Below are 9,732 nucleotides of genomic sequence, written 5' to 3' on the forward strand. Positions count from 1 at the left end.
TATAGTCCATTCATTTTGACCAGAACCCCTATGGGCCCAGGGAATATGGTGCCATTTGGGTGTGAAATGAGCTTTTACGGGCCCTACCTAAGGCATGGGGAATACGGTGTTTTATCTCTTAATTTCTCCAGCAACATCATCTGTTTTATCTCTTAATTTCTCCAGCAACATCATCTGTTTTATCTCTTTATTTCTCCAGCAACATCATCTGTTTTATCTCTTTATTTCTCCAGCAACATCATCTGTTTTATCTCTTCATTTCTCCAGCAACATCATCTGTTTTATCTCTTCATTTCTCCAGCAACAAATACAATTTATTTCTCTCCCTTCCTGTTTCTCAGCGTCAGAAGGAAAGCTATACTCTTCCTCTTCTCATCCTTCTCTCTCAACCCTTTATCAAATCTCCCTGCAAAACAAAGAAGGGATGGAGAAAAGGGGAAAAAACGATCTGCTTCCCTCCATCTCTTCCTCCCTCTCTCAGAATAATAAAGGATAAGAAAGGAGGATGAATGAGTCAGGACGGACGGAGGGAGGGAGGGAGGACGGACGGAGGGAGGACGGAGGGAGGACTGACGGAGGGAGGACGGAGGGAGGACGGACGGAGGGAGGACGGAGGGAGGACGGACGGAGGGAGGACGGACAGAGAATAAGGTGGCTAGCCTGTAGAGAGAGAGAGAGAGAGAGAGAGAGAGAGAGAGAGAGAGAGAGAGAGAGAGAGAGAGAGAGAGAGAGAGAGGGATGAGATGGATAAGACTGACACACACACAGATGTTGATGGATGAGACTGGGAGCTGGCCTGACTCATGCCTTCCTGCCCTGCTTTCTGCTCTGACGAACGTAACCTTGGTGTGTGTGTGTGTGTGTGTGTGTGTGTGTGTGTGAACCTCCGCCGCCCCCTCTTCGCCCCTGTACCCCCCCCTGGGACACTGCTAGCTCCTCGTACAGAGGCCCCCTGCAGCACCCCACACCCCCACTTTCTCACCCCAATCCCAACTGAGAGAGTAACAATCTGTCCTGAGGCTAGAATGAGCCCATAGAGATTTCTAATCTAGAATCAAGCTAAACTTCTAACCCCTGTCTAGGCAGAGGGGTAGAATGTACCCATAGAGACTTGAATAGGGTCAGGTAATGAACCTCAGTCACTGACAGATGTATGTGCATTCAATATAATATTGGGAGACAGATGGGTATTAAATAAAGTTTATACAACGGGTGGGTCTAATCCTGAATGCTGATTGGTCAAAACCGCATTCCAGCTGGTGTCATTTCCACAAGTTCCCAACGGCTAAATCTATGACGTTAAAATGCCTATTTACTCTGTTCCATCTGACTGCGCAATCCACCGTCTCATCAGCCCAGCCAGGCAATTTATCAACTTGATCTCCACTATAAAAGGCATCTAGACATTATCTCATATTTCTTTTAGACTAACATTTTGTTTTCAACAGCGGAGATTTGTATAAACCTTGCTGTATGTCTCTCCGACATTTGCAACAATGTTTCAATATTCAAATTCGATCTCCAGCTGTCCCATAGAAATGAACGAGTCGGGATGAGACAGACAGGCACCTTTTCTCAGCCAGTCGAAATCATGAATCGGAATCATTTTTATGAATATATACAAAGAACTTGCTCTACAACATTCGGAGAGTACGACCCTGCCTTACACAGGAAGCGGCACAGGTCCTAATCCAGGCGCTTGTCATCTCCCGTCTGGATTACTGCAACTCACTGTTGGCTGGGCTCCCTGCCTGTGCCATTAAACCCCTACAACTCATCCAGAATGCCGCAGCCCGTCTGGTGTTCAACCTTCCCAAGTTCTCTCACGTCACCCCGCTCCTCCGCACACTCCACTGGCTTCCAGTTGAAGCTCGCATCTGTTACAAGACCATGGTGCTTGCCTATGGAGCTGTGAGGGGAACGGCACCTCCGTACCTTCAGGCTCTGATCAGTCCCTACACCCAAACGAGGGCATTGCGTTCATCCACCTCTGGCCTGCTGGCTCCCCTTCCTCTGCGGAAGCATAGTTCCCGCTCAGCCCAGTCTAAACTGTTCGCTGCTCTGGCACCCCAATGGTGGAACAAGCTCCCTCACGATGCCAGGACAGCGGAGTCACTCACCACCTTCCGGAGACATTTGAAACCCCACCTCTTTAAGGAATACCTGGGATAGGATAAAGTAATCCTTCTACCCCCCCCTTACCCCCCTTACCCCCCCAAAAAAAAACAAAAAAAACATTGTAAAGGGGTTATCCCACTGGCTATAAGGTGAATGCACCAATTTGTAAGTCGCTCTGGATAAGAGCGTCTGCTAAATGACGTAAATGTAATGTAAATGTAACTATCAATAGAAAACAGGTAAAACGAAACTGAAGTGCAGCTAGTTTGTAGTCTTTCCAGCTTCAGTTTGAAGTGATTGTGTTAGCTGTGTTGTTGACAAGCTCCTCTGAACAACAGTGTCCTGATGAGAGAGCACATTTTCTATATCAGGTGAAATCGCGCCTCAGCTCATTGTTATGGATGTATCCAAATAAATGCAGCTACTGTTGTTATTCTGGCTGCACTGTTTGACGCGACTAAGTTAGCCGTAATTGGCTAGCTAGCAAATAATTATTTGATATAGTGTGTGTTTACCAGAGACTGTAATGTGAAGAACAACATGACCTGCACCAAAGTCAAATTAGGATATAACGTTAGGCCAACGAGACGCTGTCCAAGTTCTAAAATTTTCCGGTAGAATGCCCAGCTTTTATTTCGTCACCCTCACAACCGTAAGCTATTTTCTGTAATAAATAATGATGTTGTTGTGAGTTTATTTTCTTGTAATAATGAAGACACGTGAGCTAAAGTGAAGACGTTGTCAGCTATGTGATATGGTCATTATTTGTACTGGCTAGTCAGCTAAATTAACATTAGCTAGCTAGCTAACAAGCTAGAAACGAACCAAAACATGGCTTTTAGTTGCCTGGTTTGCTAGATTGACATATACTAAATTCATTTTTTAAACGGGTGGGTTTATTGGTGTTAAAATACACTAGATATGCTATGTTGGACAACCAGGCTGCTAGTTTTTGTGTTTATACTTTTTCATAACGACAATGACAAGTTTGATGTCGGACGACAATAGAATGTTCATGATGTCACTGCGACAACTGTCGATAGACGTAGTATAAACCAGCCTTTAGTCTTGAAATCATTGTTTGTTTAGTACATGGCCTCACATGTGAATCCTTAAAGAGTTGAGTGGGGCTAATGCGTAAGAGGGTGTGAACGATGCTGAATGGGTGTAGACAAAGAAGAGCTCTCCAGTAGGTGTACCAAAACATTCAAAGGCCATTTTCTCAAAAGTGAGGTTACAAATTTATCAACTTTCAAAGCAGAATTACTTTCCCATTGTTCCTCAACTGCAGTGTGTGATATAGAATTGTCCATGTGTGCCAGGCTTTTCATGTGTGTGTGTGTGTGTGTGTGTGTTTGTGTGTGTGTATGTGTGTGTGTGTGTGTGTGTGTGTGTGTGTGTGTGTGTGTGTGTGTGTGTGTGTGTGTGTGTGTGTGTGTGTGTGTGTGTGTGTGTGTGTGTGTGTGTGTGTGTGTGTGTGTGTGTGTGTGTGTGTGTGTGTGTGTGTGTGTGTGTGTGTGTGTGTATGTGTGTGTGTGTGTGTGTGTGTACATGATCTTTCTGGGTTTTGTGGTGAAAATACATTTTGTTTTCTACAGAGAAGTTGAGATTTTGTAATTCATGCCTAACTGCTGCTTAGTGAAAATGTTGCTTGTTTCTACAGAGATCACCCACAATTCAGGTGTTGCTTGTTTCTGCAGAGATCACCCACAATTCAGGTGTTGCTTGTTTCTGCAGAGATCACCCACAATTCAGGTGTTGCTTGTTTCTGCAGAGATCACCCGCAATTCAGGTGTTGCTTGTTTCTGCAGAGATCACCCGCAATTCAGGTGTTGCTTGTTTCTGCAGAGATCACCCACAATTCAGGTGTTGCTTGTTTCTGCAGAGATCACCCGCAATTCAGGTGTTGCTTGTTTCTGCAGAGATCACCCACAATTCAGGGGCAAAATGTATTCTCTCATCTTGCTGTTACGTGTGACAGGTGTAAGAAAACACACCATGCGCTAGATTGATTTAGATTCCTTTAACAGTGTGTTGTATTGTATTGTGTGTGTGTCTGTGTGTGTGTGTGTGTGTGTGTGTGTGTGTGTACAATAGCACACACAATGTATGCTCTATCCTGATACTGGGTTTGTTAGCAACAGTGGTCTCGTCCTGTCTCTGGACTCTGATGCCAGTCTCCTCTGCCAATGCTTCAGCAAGGCCAAAACACACGCTGAGGTGTGAGAGTATGTCAGATGTTCGCTCACACACACACACACACACACACACACACACACACACACACACACACACACACACACACACCTTTATACCTCTCAGCTGAGTTGTCCTGGACAATCTATCCTTTGACCCCACTCCAACCTCCCCACAAAGCATCATGTATTCCCATCAGGCCTAATCTCTTCTCCAACCACACAGTTTAAGGTGTGTTTCTACAGATAGTGTAAATGTCTGTATATGCCCATCTCTAGATTTGAGTATGTGTTTTTATGTATGCACAGAGACGAAAACCAAACTTTCCCCACAGGGATAATAAAGTAATTATTTTATCTTAGTGTCTCATTGCCTCTTCTGGCTTACTGGTATGTCTGACCTTATTGGATCAGTCTTATTACTTATCCTTATTGGATCAGTCTTATTACCTATCCTTATTGGATCAGTCTTATTACCTATCCTTATTGGATCAGTCTTATTACCTATTCTTATTGGATCCGTCTTATTACCTATCCTTATTGGATCAGTCTTATTACCTATTCTTATTGGATCCGTCTTATTACCTATCCTTATTGGATCCGTCTTATTACCTATCCTTATTGGATCAGTCTTATTACCTATCCTTATTGGATCAGTCTTTTTACCTATCCTTATTGGATCAGTCTTATTACCTATCCTTATTGGATCAGTCTTTTTACCTATCCTTATTGGATCAGTCTTATTACCTATCCTTATTAGATCAGTCTTATTACCTATCCTTACTGGATCAGTCTTATTACCTATCCTTATTGCATCAGTGTTATTACCTATCCTTATTGGATCAGTCTTATTACCTATCCTTATTAGATCAGTCTTATTACCTATCCTTACTGGATCAGTCTTATTACCTATCCTTATTGCATCAGTCTTATTACCTATCCTTATTGCATCAGTCTTATTACCTATCCTTATTGGATCAGTCTTATTACCTATCCTTATTGGATCAGTCTTATTACCTATCCTTACTGGATCAGTCTTATTACCTATCCTTATTGGATCCGTCTTATTACCTATCCTTATTGGATCAGTCTTATTACCTATCCTTATTGGATCTGTCTTATTACCTATCCTTATCGGATCCGTCTTATTACCTATCCTTATTGGATCAGTCTTATTACCTATCCTTATTGCATCAGTCTTATTACCTATCCTTATTGGATCCGTCTTATTACCTATCCTTATCGGATCCGTCTTATTACCTATCCTTATTGCATCAGTCTTATTACCTATCCTTATTGCATCAGTCTTATTACCTATCCTTATTGGATCCGTCTTATTACCTATCCTTATCGGATCCGTCTTATTACCTATCCTTATTGGATCAGTCTTATTACCTATCCTTATTGGATCCGTCTTATTACCTATCCTTATCGGATCCGTCTTATTACCTATCCTTATTGGATCAGTCTTATTACCTATCCTTATTGCATCAGTCTTATTACCTATCCTTATTGGATCCGTCTTATTACCTATCCTTATCGGATCCGTCTTATTACCTATCCTTATTGCATCAGTCTTATTACCTATCCTTATTGCATCAGTCTTATTACCTATCCTTATTGGATCCGTCTTATTACCTATCCTTATCGGATCAGTCTTATTACCTATCCTTATTGGATCAGTCTTATTACCTATCCTTATTGGATCCGTCTTATTACCTATCCTTACTGGATCCGTCTTATTACCTATTCTTATTGGATCCGTCTTATTACCTATCCTTATTGGATCCGTCTTATTACCTATTCTTATTGGATCCGTCTTATTACCTATTCTTATTGGATCCGTCTTATTACCTATCCTTATTGGATCAGTCTTATTACCTATCCTTATTATGGAATACATCCTGGTGGATGACATTAATTAAGGCATTGTTTCAACAACACAAAGTAATGCCTCCGTGACCCTAGAGGTAGTAATCTTATCTAGTTGGTCATCTGAATATCAGAACTGTTTTGGAGAGTAGGCTACACTGGGTTAATAAAAGTTAAACAGTCAAGATAGATAAGTCTACCCAGTGAGCACAAGACCTTGAATAGATGTCCTTTCAACCAAAACTACGTCTTTTCAACATATTTTGCTCACTGGGTAGGCTGTATCGCATGAGTGTTTTAGTTTTAGCTGAAAATAAATGATAACATTTCACACAACAGCCTACATTTCGGATACCAATACTCCTGTTTTCTATGTCATTACCTGAGGAGAAAAGCAGCTGCAGACACATACATTGCCAACTGTAAGAAGTTAGTCAATGTGCTTTGTAAATTGCTGAGTCTCCCTCGTGAGCTTGTTGGAGGAAGGAAAGGCAATAGGCTATGATCAGTGATATATATATACACTAGATGACTGACAGGTGGTGCTGTGTTGAAGCTCACAAATTATAGTATGTGAACTAAACACAAAAATAAATAAAAATACATCAACACATTTTCCTAAAAGTAAAAATGTTTTGGATTACTAATGTTACTGTCCACATTACAACAAAACAAATACTTAAAAACATGTAATTTTGTCCTTGACACATTTTTTTGCAATACTGTAGAATTCAATTCATTTCTATGGAGGACTGTTTCTACAGGGAAGTGCCAATATGGCCGACCGGTGGCTTCAAAGCCTCTCAATGGCCAATACATAGAATCAGCTGGCTAGGGTATATATACATCATTGGCTACGATTGCTTGGTGGTGGCAACAATACAACCATCCCTGATCTGATCATATTAAATGCAATATCCTATAAATAATCCATAAAAATAAAAATATTAGCATAAAACAAATCCAAACAGATTACACAAATGTGTAATGCCAGATGCCAACTAATTAAAAGCTGCAGGCTTTTTGCTTTTCCTCCCAATGTTTGTTTGCTGTCGTTTCAATAAAACGCTGGGCTATGTTTATCCATGATAGTAAAGCAATAGCCTATTCTGCAAAAACATTTTTTATCTCTAAACGGGATTGAATCACCATCAATATTATCATTCTCATAGCGCACCATCTGTTTATGAAACCGGAGCAGGTGCCGTATAGGGAATAACCGGATTTTTCTTCAAATTAATATGAAATGCAGAATCAAAACAATTCGCTTACCGTTTACAGCTAGGAGCGTCTAATGGACAGAATCGGTTGTCAGAAGTTGTCAAATAACGGTTCGTTTCTGCTGTACCGTTAAGAATGTCATCTTTTGGGTTCTATTTGGGTTTGTTGCTGGTGCGCGAGGATAACGATGCTCGTCAACGGTTCTCGGTTTGCTGGTGTCTCTGAACCCACAAGGCGCAGCGGGAGCAACCGGAGGGAGAGAGAGAGAGAGGGGTGGAGGCAGGGAGAGGCGCGCACTGAGAGGCATGCAGAAGGGATGCTGTTGGGCTCGAGCTGGCAGTAGGCCTAGCGGTAGCGCGCGGTACTGTGGGAAGGAAAAGGCTACAGAGAGAGATCCCCCCCCCCCCTCTCCTTCCGTCTCCCTCCTAGCTAAATCATCTCCATGGTTACGCTCACCTGATCCACTATTCCAGTGGCATGAGGGAGGACCTGGACCAAAGGAGAAATGGGCCGACGTGGGGGTCCTCATGGAGAAATGGGCCGGTGTGGGGTCCTCAAGGAGAAATGGGCCGGTGTGGGGTCCTCAAGGAGAAATGGGCCGGTGTGGGGGTCCTCAAGGAGAAATGGGCCGGTGTGGGGGGCCTCAAGGAGAAATGGGCCGGTGTGGGGGCCTCAAGGAGAAATGGGCCGGTGTGGGGGGCCTCAAGGAGAAATGGGCCGGTGTGGGGGCCTCAAGGAGAAATGGGCCGGTGTGGGGTCCTCAAGGAGAAATGGGCCGGTGTGGGGTCCTCAAGGAGAAATGGGCCGGTGTGGGGGGCCTCAAGGAGAAATGGGCCGGGCGTGGGGTCCTCAAGGAAAAATGGTCCGGCGTGGGGTCCTCAAGGAGAAATGGTCCGGCGTGGGGTCCTCAAGGAAAAATGGGCCGGTGTGGGGTCCTCAAGGAAAAATGGTCCGGCGTGGGGTCCTCAAGGAGAAATGGTCCGGCGTGGGGTCCTCAAGGAAAAATGGGCCGGTGTGGGGTCCTCAAGGAAAAATGGGCCGGTGTGGGGTCATCAAGGAAAAATGGGCCGGTGTGGGGGCCTCAAGGAAAAATGGGCCGGTGTGGGGGCCTCAAGGAGAAACGGGCCGGTGTGGGGGCCTCAAGGAGAAATGGGCCGGTGTGGGGGCCTCAAGGAGAAATGGGCCGGTGTGGGGTCCTCAAGGAGAAATGGGCCGGTGTGGGGGGCCTCAAGGAGAAATGGGCCGGCGTGGGGTCCTCAAGGAAAAATGGTCCGGCGTGGGGTCCTCAAGGAGAAATGGTCCGGCGTGGGGTCCTCAAGGAAAAATGGGCCGGTGTGGGGTCCTCAAGGAAAAATGGTCCGGCGTGGGGTCCTCAAGGAGAAATGGTCCGGCGTGGGGTCCTCAAGGAAAAATGGGCCGGTGTGGGGTCCTCAAGGAAAAATGGGCCGGTGTGGGGTCCTCAAGGGAAAAATGGGCCGGTGTGGGGGGCCTCAAGGAAAAATGGGCCGGTGTGGGGTCCTCAAGGAGAAATGGGCCGGTGTGGGGTCCTCAAGGAGAAATGGGCCGGTGTGGGGTCCTCAAGGAGAAATGGGCCGGTGTGGGGTCCTCAAGGAGAAATGGGCCGGTGTGGGGGGCCTCAAGGAAAAATGGGCCGGTGTGGGGGGCCTCAAGGAGAAATGGGCCAGCGTGGGGGGCCTCAAGGAAAAATGGTCCGGTGTGGGGGGCCTCAAGGAGAAATGGGCCGGTGTGGGGTCCTCAAGGAAAAATGGTCCGGTGTGGGGGGCCTCAAGGAGAAATGGTCCGGTGTGGGGGGCCTCAAGGAGAAATGGGCCGGTGTGGGGTCCTCAAGGAAAAATGGTCCGGCGTGGGGGGGCCTCAAGGAGAAATGGGCCGGTGTGGGGTCCTCAAGGGAAAAATGGTCCGGTGTGGGGGGCCTCAAGGAGAAATGGGCCGGTGTGGGGTCCTCAAGGAGAAATGGGCCGGTGTGGGGTCCTCAAGGAGAAATGGGCCGGTGTGGGGTCCTCAAGGAGAAATGGGCCGGTGTGGGGTCCTCAAGGAGAAATGGTCCGGCGTGGGGTCCTCAAGGAAAAATGGTCCGGCGTGGGGTCCTCAAGGAGAAATGGTCCGGCGTGGGGTCCTCAAGGAAAAATGGGCCGGTGTGGGGTCCTCAAGGAAAAATGGGCCGGTGTGGGGTCCTCAAGGAAAAATGGGCCGGTGTGGGGGCCTCAAGGAAAAATGGGCCGGTGTGGGGTCCTCAAGGAGAAATGGGCCGGTGTGGGGTCCTCAAGGAGAAATGGGCCGGTGTGGGGTCCTCAAGGAGAAATGG

General features: G+C 45.9%; 1 protein-coding gene across 1 annotated transcript in view; it reads right to left on the bottom strand.

The window, feature by feature from the left end:
* LOC121586866 (regulating synaptic membrane exocytosis protein 3-like) overlaps positions 1–7,684 on the bottom strand; it is an 84,601-nt gene extending 76,917 nt beyond the window's left edge. The window contains exon 1 of the mRNA XM_045226448.1: positions 7,458–7,684. The gene's annotated coding sequence lies outside the window, so the exon portion shown is untranslated. The remainder of the gene's footprint in view (positions 1–7,457) is intronic.
* Between the last annotated feature and the right edge of the window lie 2,048 nt (positions 7,685–9,732).

The sequence above is a fragment of the Coregonus clupeaformis genome, chromosome 17 (genome assembly GCF_020615455.1).
Source record: "Coregonus clupeaformis isolate EN_2021a chromosome 17, ASM2061545v1, whole genome shotgun sequence".
Lineage (NCBI taxonomy): Eukaryota > Metazoa > Chordata > Actinopteri > Salmoniformes > Salmonidae > Coregonus > Coregonus clupeaformis.